A 12,627-nucleotide genomic window follows, 5' to 3' on the forward strand; every position below is an offset into this window, starting at 1 on the left:
AAAGAGAAATAAATGCATCCTATGGTGAAAACTACATCTTGTGGTACATTGGATAAGTACCATAATGAAAACCTAGTAAATAGGCATCATGCATAATTCTTCCATCATCCATCTATCCCCTCTTCTCTCTTTGATCTTGAAAATGTTGAGTTATTTTTACATATTGGCAATCTTATCCACGAGATTCTCTATTTGTGCTTTCTTATTCATTTATAGCCTCCATCTTGAGCTTTATTCTCATTTCTCTATCCCATCTCGATCCTATCTAGTTGGCCCCTTGAGTCTTGATCATGATAAATAAAACATGGTTCTCATAGGCCTCTTGACATGGCTACTCTTTTGGACTACACACTTCATGCTATCTCACTTGTTGGCTTCATTGCTTATCTTACATGCTATCTTTCTCATTACTTTGATTGCTTATCCAAAATATGCTTCATATGACTATTTCACCTCTTTCCCTAGCTTGGGTACTCTTGAGGAGTCAGTCCTTGAGGATCACTTTTACTTGCTTCATACTCCTTTCTTATCCATCTTTGCTTATCCACTAGCTTGTTTCTCCATCATGTCCTACACCTTGCTAGACATTGGGAGAAAATGATGTGATCTTGCTTGAGAACTAGTAATCTCTAAATTATTCTAAAAAATTCAAAAAATCATATATGATGCTGAAAAATTCTAAAAATCAGAAAATGTCCTGAAAAAATGATCATCTTAGTGAAAAACCTAGCAATAGGTGCTTTGATGTATCACCAAAAAAATCAAAAATAAAAAAATACAAAAAAATTGAAAAAAGTCCTAAAAAAATCTGTCAAGTGGTGAAAACCTGGAAATATGTGCTACTTAAAACCCTTGTAGCTATGTCTATCAGTCTTAATCATCCATTTCACTACACATTTCCTGGCTTGGAATTGTTTCTTTTCCTCATCTCGGGGGCACATCTACTTAGCCTATTGAGGTATTCTAATGCATTAGGGTTTCTTTGATAACTCACAAAATAGTGTTTCTCAACACTTCCCCTACCTTGACATCAAGTGTTTTTCAACACTTTTTAGATAGTTTACCTACGGTCTTCGATGTTGCGATATTTCTCACTATTAGAATCAAGTCTTGAAGAAATGGCCAAGTGACTTACACACATGTACTTTAACACTTAAACAACTGAGCTATGATGATCTTTATCTACTTTGTGTGCTGTCTATGACAATTTATTTACTATATGTTCCATCCCTAATAGTCTTTCAAGGATGTCATTGACTAGAAGACTGGGGGCATGGGGCATGTTTTCTTGATTTTTTCTTGTGGGTATACTTTGTCTTTCTATAGTTTTGTAAGCATTTATGCTTGACCTATTCAACATTTTGACTTACAATGTATCATCCTTGACTGTTTCGCAAGACCGCACTTGGGGTTTATCCTAGCACTTATGCCTTGATACAGGTGTAATCTTGCTAAATTAAACTTAGGGAATCTAATCGTGTAGTTATCTTGACTTACATGTCTTTGGTGCTTAGATTGGATTTCCACATACCTATCTGATATCGATCATATTAATATCCTCATAGTTATACTAGTGATGGTTGTATGATCTCATGATGTCCTTAATAAATCCTCAATGATGAAATTAAGATTCTAAAGGTTATGCACTTCTTGTTGGTAAACCACTTTTTATATTAACTAGCATTTTAGGTTCATTTTCCAGCTTAGTCTTGCATTCTTGCATATGGGGAGAGCTCTCTCTTCATCTTTTCGCAGACATATCGGCTAACTCCTTTCATATTTTTTTTACTTTCTTCTTCTTCATGTCTTTTTACCTTCTTAATCTTTTGCTTAATCTCTTTTTTATCTTATCATCACATTATATAAAGTTTTGACCTCTTAAATAATTTCAACGTCCTGGAATCATTTTCAGGATCGAAATCAAAATTCAAGTTCATCTTGATGGTCAAAATTGTCTTTTAAAATTTTACTTTCTTCTGAGTAGTTAGCTGACCTTTTGAGGTCTAATCTCTGAATCATCATTGGGGCATCTTCATTTCTTCATGTCTTCATCATTTCCATACTTCATATCTACTTCAATTCACCGTTTCATGTCTAAAATCACCTTTCTACTCATTTCGACCTAATTTTTATGCTATATCCTTCAAGGTCAACTCTAGTCAAACTGGGGCATTTTATCAGTTTCTTATAGTCATTCTTGGGTTCTAATCATCTATCTATCATCTTGGACATTTCTATATTTTGATTTTCTCATATCTAGCTTGTTTCTATGTCCCCTTACCTCATTTCGATTTTGATCTTGAGGGGGCAGAAATAATCTATCACTGCTTAGGAGCATTTTTTTGATCTCCTCACTTGCTCTCACTCTATCCACTTTTCTAAGTGTTAACATTCTTCTTGAATTCTAACATTGTTCTCTTCCTAGTGTTCAGTACTACCACTATCAGGCTCTACATTCAGGACTTGCTACATTTCGTTCTTCAAAATTAGATATCTATATCTATCACCGCCCACTTGGCTTTCTATTTTCTTTGACATAATGTGTTCCTAGATCGATCATGCATTAGTCAAAGAGGGGCAAATGTAATCACCTAAAAATGGTCATCTAGACTATTCGCCCCCTTTTCAACATTTTGGCTAAATTAATTTAATCATTTACCTAGACCAAATTGCTAATAATTAATTTCTTTGATTATAACCTATAGTTTGACTATGCTATACTAAGTTTATTATTTGATTAAAATAACATGTCCCCTTTTAATTAAATAAAAGACCCCATTCTTCTAACCCACTTAAAGTGCACACATAAAGTCCTTTTTCTATTTTGCAATTAAAAGAAAAGGCTTTGTGACTTTTGTCTTATATGACAAGTCAACTTATATTCTATTGGTTGACTTGTGTGTGCACATGGATCACTCCTCTTTTTAAATTTCACTGTTCATCATCCACCATCTTCATCTTGATCTCTACCATCCGTATGACTTTAAAAGGGAGAGAGCTTTCCACTTCAAAGGATCCATCTTTTGAGTATTGTTATGTTGCAGATTTTCTAACAAGTTTCTTTGGAGCTTTGTGGAGAACTTCTATTTCTTATCTACATTCTCTCATACCATAGCATTTTAGCTTAGATTCATTTTTCATGTTAGTTGTAGCTTCTATTTTGCAATAATCTATCTCACATAGCTTAATATTTGGGTTGTAACACTCTCATTCATACTTAGGATAGCTGCACTTTTCATATTCATTCTAGCTTAATCTTTATTTGCATTGCATCCTTGAGGAACTCCTTGGAACATTTGCATTCTTGCATCTTGTCTTTGGAACCTCCCATTGCATGGTTTACTAGCAAGAAGAGTATCTCTAAGGCTCATTTGAGAATTTATTTAATATGAAGCAAGGTATTTCTCATGAAGCATTTATTTAATATGAAAATGGCAGAAGGTGGATCTATTGTAGATCATTTAAATGAGTTTAATACTATTACTAGTCAGTTATCTTCTATGGGTATCAATTTTGATGAAGAAATTAGGGCTCTCTTGATTTTGTTTTCTTTGCCTGAAAGCTGGAATGGCTTGGAAATGGTTGTGAGTAATTCTATTCTCAAATCTAGTACCCTAAAATATGATGATGTGATCGGTGTTATTTTGAGTGAGGAAACTCATAGGAAATCTTCAAGCGGATCTACATCTGGAAGTTCTTTGAACACACAAAGTCAAGACAGAATGACTAAGAGAGGAAGTAATTCTAGAATTCGTGGGAAATCAAGAGGAAAGTCAAAAGGGAGGAGGTCTCAATTGAGAGGACTAAATGACTGCTGGTACTATGGGAAACCAGGACATAAAAAGAAAGATTGTTAGAATTGAAAGAAAAATGAAAGAGATAAATCTGATGAAAACAAGGAGGCAAATGTGGTAAGTAATAAATCTGAAGACGATGATTTTCTTTTGTCTTTAGAAAGTGTTGATGATTCATAGTTTTTAGATTATGATGCTTCATTTCATGCTACACCTTATAGAGGATATTTCATTAATTATGTACAAGGGGATTTTGGACTCGTTTATTCGGGGGATAATGAACCCTGTTAGGTTGTTGAAAAGGGAAAAGTTAAGATTAAGTTGTCGAATGGAAATCATTGGCTACTACATGAGGTAAGACATGTTCCAAGGCTAAGTAGAAATTTAATTTCAGCAAGGCAACTCGATGATGAGGGTTGTGTAGTTACTTTTAATGATAAAAATTGTAAGGTTTCAAAAGGTTCCATTGTAGTAGAAAAAGGTGTGAAAGTAGGCACCTTATATTTTGTACAAATCATATTGTTCCTTCTACTTTAATTGTTTCAAAGAAAAATGAATGTTTAGGAATAGTTGTTGTAGTTGAGCAGGGAGAACAAATAGTTGCTGTAAATTCTAATACAACATTGTGGCACAATAGACTTGGGCACATGCGTGAGAAAGGTACGAAAACACTTCATTCAAAGAAAGTTCTACTAGGTTTGAAATTTGTTAATATGGATTTCTATGAAAGTTGTGTGTATGAAAAATAAAAGAGAGTGAGTTTTGTGAAGATTAGGGAGGAAAATGAAAAGGAGAAATTAGAGCTTTTGCATACATATGTCTTCCCTTGGTGGATGTAATTATTATGTTACATTCATTGATGACACAACTAGAAAATTATGGGTTTATTTCCTTAGATAGAAATATGATGTATTTCAAACTTTTAAGAAATGGAAATACTTGGTTGAAAATGAGACTGGTAAGACATTAAAATGTCTCATATTTGATAATGGTGGTGAGTATTGCAATCATGAATTTGAAGATTATTTCTCCACTAATGGTGTTCATAGAAAGAAAATTGTTCGAAGGACTCCATAGCAAAATGGAGTAGCTAAACACATGAGCATGACTATAATGGAGTGTGCAAGGAGCATGAGGTTACATGCTGGGTTACCCTTACAAATGTGGGTGGAGGCTATCAATACTACTATATATTTGATTAATAGAGGTCCCTCTACTCCTTTGGGTTATCGTATTCCAGAGGAAGCATGGATTGGTAAGAAGGTGAGTTATTCTTTTCTCAAGACCTTCAGTTGTGAAGCTTTTGCTCATATAGATTCTGAAAATAGAACCAAGTTGGAAGCTAAGTCAAAGAAATGTGTATTTGTTGGATATGGCATTAATGAATTTGGTTATAGGCTTTGGGATTTAGAAAATCATAAAATTGTATGAAGCAAGGATGTCATGTTCAATGAGAAAGTGTTGTACAAAGATTTGTTGCAACAACATGAGAAGAAATAAGATGATTATGTAGTGTTGGATGATACTCCAAAAGATGATGTTCTAGCCATTCCTCATGATGTGCAACAATTGCAAAAAAAAATACCACACACACAATGAATGTTAGATGGTCAACGAGGCAAATTAGACCTCCAAAAAGATTTTCTCCTTGTTTTTATTCTATTTTACTTATTGATGCTAGTGAACCTGAATGTTATGATGAAGCTGTGTAGGTGGATACTAAAATTTAGTGGGAGTTTGTAATGAAAGATGAAATGGACTCTTTGTTGAAAAATAAGACTTGGGATTTATGCAAGTTGCCTATAGGTGAAAGAGCTTTACAAAATAAGTCGGTTTATAGGTTAAAAGAAGAGGATGGAGGTAAGAAAAGATATAAAGCCAGGTTAGTTGTAAAAGGACTTGCACAAAAAAAAGGAATAGATTTTGATGAGATATTTTCTCCTATTGTTAAGATGATTTCTATCCAAATTGTTTTAAGTATTGTGGCTATTGAAGATTTGCATTTAAAGTAGCTTGATGTTAAAACAACCTTCCTTCATGGTGATTTGGATGAAGAGATATATATGGATCATCCATAGGGATTTGATGTCAAAGGTAAGGAGAACTTAGTGTACAAATTGAAGAAAAGTTTATATGGCTTAAAGCAAGCACCTTAGCAATGGTATCTAAAATTCAATAATTTTATGCATGAGCATGGATACAATAGGTGTCATTTAGATCATTCTATTTATTTTAAGAGGTTGGATGATGACAACTACATTATTTTATGTTTATATGTTGATGATATGCTTGTAGCTAACTCTAACATGGATCATATTAAGGGGCTGAAATGCTAGTTAGCACATGCATTTTCTATGAAGGATTTGGGGGCAGAAAAACAAATCTTTGGTATGAATATTTGTAGAGATAGGAAGAATATAAAATTGATGCTATCTCAGGCTGATTATGTTGAGAAGGTGTTGCAATGTTTCTCTATGGAGAATTCTAAAGCTGTCAACACACCTTTACTTGGTTATTTAAAGTTGACTAAGGAGATGTGTCCCAAGACACAAGAAGAGGAGGATAAGATGTCTAAGGTACCCTATGCTTCAGCTATAGGAAGCTTGATGTATGCTATGGTATGCACCAGGCTAGATATTGCACATGTAGTGGGAGTTGTTAGTAGGTATATGAGTCATCTAGGAATTGAGCATTGGAATGCAATTAAATGGATTCTCAGATATCTAAGAGGAACATCTAATAAGTGTTTACACTTTGGGGGCTCTACTACTGATTTATAGGGCTATGTTGACTCAGATTTGGTAGGGGATATTGATACCAAGTGGAGTACTATAGGTTATGTCTTTACTATTGGTGGGGCAGCCATGAGTTGGGTTTCTAGGTTACAGAAAGTTAATGTTTTATCCACTATAGAGGTAGAGTATGTAGTTGATATAGAGGTAGCCAAGGAGATAATATTGTTAGATTGTGGTGACTGATTAGGAAAGTATTGTACATATTGCATAATTTTTTGGGCGCTATTTTATTGGGATTTGGGGCCGACATGTAATTATTAATTGTAACCCTAAAGTGGTAAAAATACTTGTATAAAAGGGCTTAGGGTTAGGGATTTTTATATAGCTATGATGCAAAAATTGGTTCTTGCAATGGTATTGAGCTATAAGGGATTATAGATTGTAATAAGGTTATAATCACTGGATCATAATAATATCAAACTTGCTATTTGGTGGGTGTAACCCAAGGATTGGGTGAACCACGTTAAATCTTGGTGCCTTGTTTTCTATTCTATGTGATCTATTATTTTATGTTATTGGTTATATTTGCATGTAATTGTTATTTCTTTCTGTGGTTTAATCCTAACATAAACTTTGTCATACATCATTTTTTATGATTGTTACAACTAGGAGTGGAAACATGTTTCATTTTCATCAACCTAGAAGAGGTAGAGGTAGATAAAGGAATCATGGTAGGGGTAATTCCTAGTTCTATACATAGTCTGAGTGTAGTGGAGGATCTTCACAGTCTCCTTTACTTGCTGTCTTCAAGAAAGGATCATATCAATCTCTTTCCTTAGTTGGTCAACCTGATGTTGGATAGGTCTTTTCCATAAACTTAAAAAAAGTTAGGGATTCATTGGTTCAAGAACATCCAAACACTGAGAGGTCATCTCCTGAACCTGATTTTGACAATACAAATGTAATAGGTCTACATTTACAAAAAAAAACATTGATCCTCTATACAAACACATATACATTCTAGAACTCTATAAATTGAATAACTGCATACTGATAGGATGGTAGACCATGGCCAAGGAATTGGTGAAAATAATAGAGGAGAAAACATAGATGAATACTGAAGAACTAAAAGGTTCAAAAGTCACTACACCTACACAAACAAGGTAAACTTTAAGAAACCCCCCTCTAGAAAAAGATATAAAAATATTGCTAAATCTTTTATTATTTTGAAATTTTTTTTATTTATATTAGCAAATCTCTAATTTTTTTAATTTTAAATATTATTCGTATTGGCAATTATTTTGGAATCATAATTTTTTTGTAGAAAATATTGGAAAATCTCAATAATAGTAGGAAGTTCATTAATCACCATGAAATATTACAAATTGAAATTGAATATCTTGTACCTCATGGAATATTATGAGGATCAGTATATTATATTTGAAATTAGTAGTGAAAACTAAATATTGGTGATCTATCCCTAAAGTAACTAATAATTGTGATAACTATTGGTGAATTAATTTTATTTATCTAATAAAATATAATATTTAGATGAATCAAATCCAATCATATATCAAATATTGTGATGAATATTTAAGTTTACATTTTTTATTAAATTAATTATTAAGCAATTTTAAATATTTTCTAATGAAATTTTATAAAAAATGTGGTGATTTAGGTTGCATTAAATCTTAAATTATTAGCCAAATTACTAGCTAATTTTTTTGAAAATTAGCCAATTAGCGAATATTAGCAACTAAAAAAATACCTTGTATATAAATGACTATGGGGATACTGAAGAAATTGTCAAAAATAGAAAATACTGTGAGGGGGTGGTGATCAATATTCTACAAACTTTTGCCCATAATTAAATACTATTAATTATTTTATAACATGCATATGAAAGTAATTAATAATGCTCAATAGTAAATAAATCCATAGACAAAGAGAACTCATTACACCATATTTTATTAACTAGGGAAATCTAGGGGGAGGGAAAACTCCAGTGGGGATGGTGCCCACAAAATGATCCACTAAATAAATGAATCATGTTAAGGATATTGACCCTATTAGGAGTCTATGAAATACATATAGTGTCTCGGTTCTTGATAGAGGACTAGGCCCTATTTAAAACCTCAACCCTATTAGGAGTTGCTTCAACCTTGTTAGGAATTGGTAATACAAATGCAAATGCATGCAAGACAAGCCCATTGCCCAAACATGTAATTATACAATGTAGTACCTTTATACAAAAGAGATAGATACAAAAACCTCTTTATTGTTGTCTATTGTACTTTAGATATTTTTGATCATACATTACTATTACTCCCCCTGACATTAGATTCCATACAATTTTCCTGTATTCTTCTCCCCCTTTGACATCAATGACAAAGGTTTCAAAACTCACATACATGTTAAAATTTTTGTTCATTACCTCTTCTCTAGGTTGTTAAATGAGAGATATAGTTTACAAAACTTACTGTCAAACTCTTTAGGTTCTTCTCCTATGTATCTCTCACTCCCTTTGATATGTTGAGGAGAATTCATAACCCATAAGATGCAATTTCAACTACTTACAAGTCTAAGTAGATGAAATTGTGAAAGGATCTCTTTGTTGCTAGACATTCCTCTACGTGTTGCTCAATTGTGCTTACTTTCACTAATAGGTGTTCTCTTAGAAGTGAGAACCTCTTAGTAATCCTTTCATTGCTAACTTCTAATAGACTTATTTCATCATAAGTCTTACTGACCTATCTTTCAATCTCTTCAATTTTAACACCAAGTTAGCTAAGCTGATTTTCCAATGCCTTGACTTCATCATGCTTTTCTTTAGCTCCTCATCAATTCCTTGGTGAAATTGAATGACATGGTAAATTTGGCATATAATGTCTTGCCTTCAAGCTCACATATTCTTAGCTCCTTGATGCAGGCATCAAGAGCTCCCAAGTCATTCCTGATGTTCTAACATACAGTGTCAAACATTTGAGTATCATGCTTTGCTTGCATCTGAGCTACTACTACCTCTAACAAGTTTGTGAATTCAACATCAAATGCATGAATCACTACCTTATCTCTATGCTCTCGATTAGGATCTGATTATTTCACTATCAGTCTTCCTTGTAACTTTTTAGCTACATCTATAAGAGTCTTCTGTAAACTCTTTACTTTTTTTATCTTGCTAATTATCTTGTTGAGAGATGACATCAACTATTTTTTATCATCAAAATTTGAACCTATTAGTTCTACAAGGGTGAAAAATGTGCTAGGTGTACTTTCCTTCTTATCCTCCTCTTCTTCCTTCTTCCTTTGTTCTTCTTCTTCCCTTTTCTTTTCCTCATCCTCCTTCTTCTTTTGTTCCTCTTCTCCTTTCAACTTTTTCTCTCCTTCTTCCTTCTTCTTCCTTTCCTCCTCCTTCTTTTCATCTTCCTTCCTTTTGATTTCTTCTTCCTCTTTCCTCTTCTTCTGTTCTTCCTCCTTCTTTTTCTTTTCTTCTTATTCTTTCCTCTTCTTGTCTTCTTTGTCCTCCTTTTTCTTTTCTTCCTCCATTTTCTTTTTCTCCTCTTTTTCTAATTTCTTCTTTCTTTGTTCTTCCTCCTTCCTTTTCTCATTCTCTTCCTTCTTTTCCTTATCTTCTTCTTTCTTTCTTTTCTCCTCTTCCTCTTTCTTTCTTCTCTCTCCTTCTACATATTCTTCCTTATTAGAGTTAGAGTATCTAGTTATATTGCCAACAATGTTTGGTCCGTGATCCTTAATAGGATCTACAATGTTAACTGTAACCTTGGTGGCATCAATGTGCATGGTGGCAGTCCCAATTGAGATCTACAGAGATAAATCTATCATCTTGGTGTCCTTGACTTTCATTATTGCTGATGCTAGTGTATTCTACTCATTAAACATAGGGATTTCTCCCCCTAACTCCACACTCTTCTCTATAATTCTAGGCACATAATTCATGTATTTGACAATGGCTTCCCCTATTTATTTATTCACTTCTTCATAGTTTCTTCCCATTAATAAAATGACTCTTATTTTGTTCCTCAACAAGGGCTCAATACACTTCATTATTCCACTCATGTCTTCTTCAACATTTACTTCACAAAGTTTATTAGATTTTCTCTTATTTCCTTGTCTTCTTCAATAACTCTTCTCCTATTAATCATTCTATTATATAAATCTTGTGGGATATTCCTTTGAATGTTTTTAAATCTTTTGTTCCTCAAAACCATATTCCTAACTACAACATTTTCTAGTTGTAGTCTATCCATGTTACTATATAGACTATAATACTTATTCAATTGAACAAAATATCACTATTAATAATTTGAACATTTAAATTCTCTACCTTTGGCTTCCAAGGCTTCTTCCTAGTAGATGTCCTTGCTACATGCTAGAGTTTTTGTTGCACCAAAAGATCAACCCGTTAATCCCTAATACAACCACTAGACCTATAGAACATAGGAGGTGGTTAAGCCTTGTCATGAATCTTGAAGGGGAAGGCTAGTAGTTAGTCCAAATTTCCCCCCTTAGCATTACCCGAGGGGATTCAAACCTATGACCAAGCTCTGATACCACTTGTTACACACTAGAGTTGTCATTGCACCAAAAGATCAACCTATTAATGCCTGATAAAACCACTAGACTTATAGAACATAGGAGGTGGTTAAGCCATGTCAAGAATCTAGAAGGGGAAGGCTAGTAGTTAGTCTAATAGTCCTTGCTTCTCCAACCACCTTTTCTGTTGGTCTTTCCTCTATTTCTTCTTCATCTTCATTAGATTCATACTCAATCATCTATAATAATTTTCTCCTTTTTCCTGGTCCACTAGCTTGTTGTTTAACTCTCTTCCTGGACATAGACTCAATGGGTTCAGTCTTGACTTTAGAAAGTCTTTCTAACTTCCTAATGCTTGGAGGAGTGATTGATTTTTCTTCAACTATCTTCACTTCCTCCAAATCTTTCTACTTCTAAATAGAAATAGGTTGCATTTTTTCAACTACACCATAAGGAATAATAGGTATTTGAGAAATAGATCTTGCTACTATAACTCCTTTTGTAGGTCCTGCCACTACAAGGAGTGTGGCTTCCAATACCTCTATTTGATCACTTGCCTTTATTTCTATAGAAATACCCTTAACTTCATTGAATTCCTCTATGGTCATACCAAATTCCTTCAAGATTTCTTCTATCCTTTTGTCTACCTTCTTCTTTATATCTTTTTTATATAGTTTACTATGAACTTCTTTCATCTTTTCATCATAAGTACACCATCTAGGGCATTCCTTATCCCTATCAGACTCCAAGATGATATTCACATAGCTTTCTATTAGATCGTCACTCATTTCATAGCCCATAGGGTTTGTGAACTTAACTCTAGGTTCAAATACTTCTATACATGTGACATTGGTTTTAACCATGAAACATATACCATCCTTGTACTTTTCTACCAATGATGGAGGGATTATGAATCTCTTCTTCATTTTAGATTGGAAGTTCTTCATCATCTTCGTTATATCTTCATTGATTCTCTCCTTTGATTGTCTTATGTAATGATAAGTGATCAAGTTCATTGTGCACTTATTTCCATTCCATTCATGATCTGGCATACCTAAATTTTTTTTGATAACTTGAAAGAATAGGTGAGTTATCACAGATTCAAATATGAAAATTACACTCTTTGTCCTTTTTAGTTTCTCAATGTTGTCAAGCAATTCTTGCTTCACAATTTCACACAGATTAATATTTTCCCTTTTCATTTTCATTAGAGATGCTGCATGGATAAATCTAGCAGGTACATAATTCAACCTTGAACTATGGTTCATCTCATATCCTAAAATTTTGTTGATGATTCTTACATCCTCCTCCTTAATCAAATCAATTCTCATGTTTCTTTTGTCTAACTTGGTCTTTAGATTGGTTTCAACCATTTTATTAACATTCTCTTTGTTCACTAGATTACTTCCTTCATTTCTTAATCCAATAAGCATGTGGATCATGTCATTTTCAATCATGATAGGCATGTCTCCTACCCAAGACATTCCTTCATGGATTCTAGGCCATTCATGGTTATCAAACTCCGCATAGAACATGTGCCTGGTAAC

The sequence above is a fragment of the Cupressus sempervirens genome, chromosome 7, assembly GCF_028749045.1.
Source record: "Cupressus sempervirens isolate cs-2001-9-10 chromosome 7, ASM2874904v1, whole genome shotgun sequence".
Taxonomy (NCBI): Eukaryota; Viridiplantae; Streptophyta; class Pinopsida; order Cupressales; family Cupressaceae; genus Cupressus; species Cupressus sempervirens.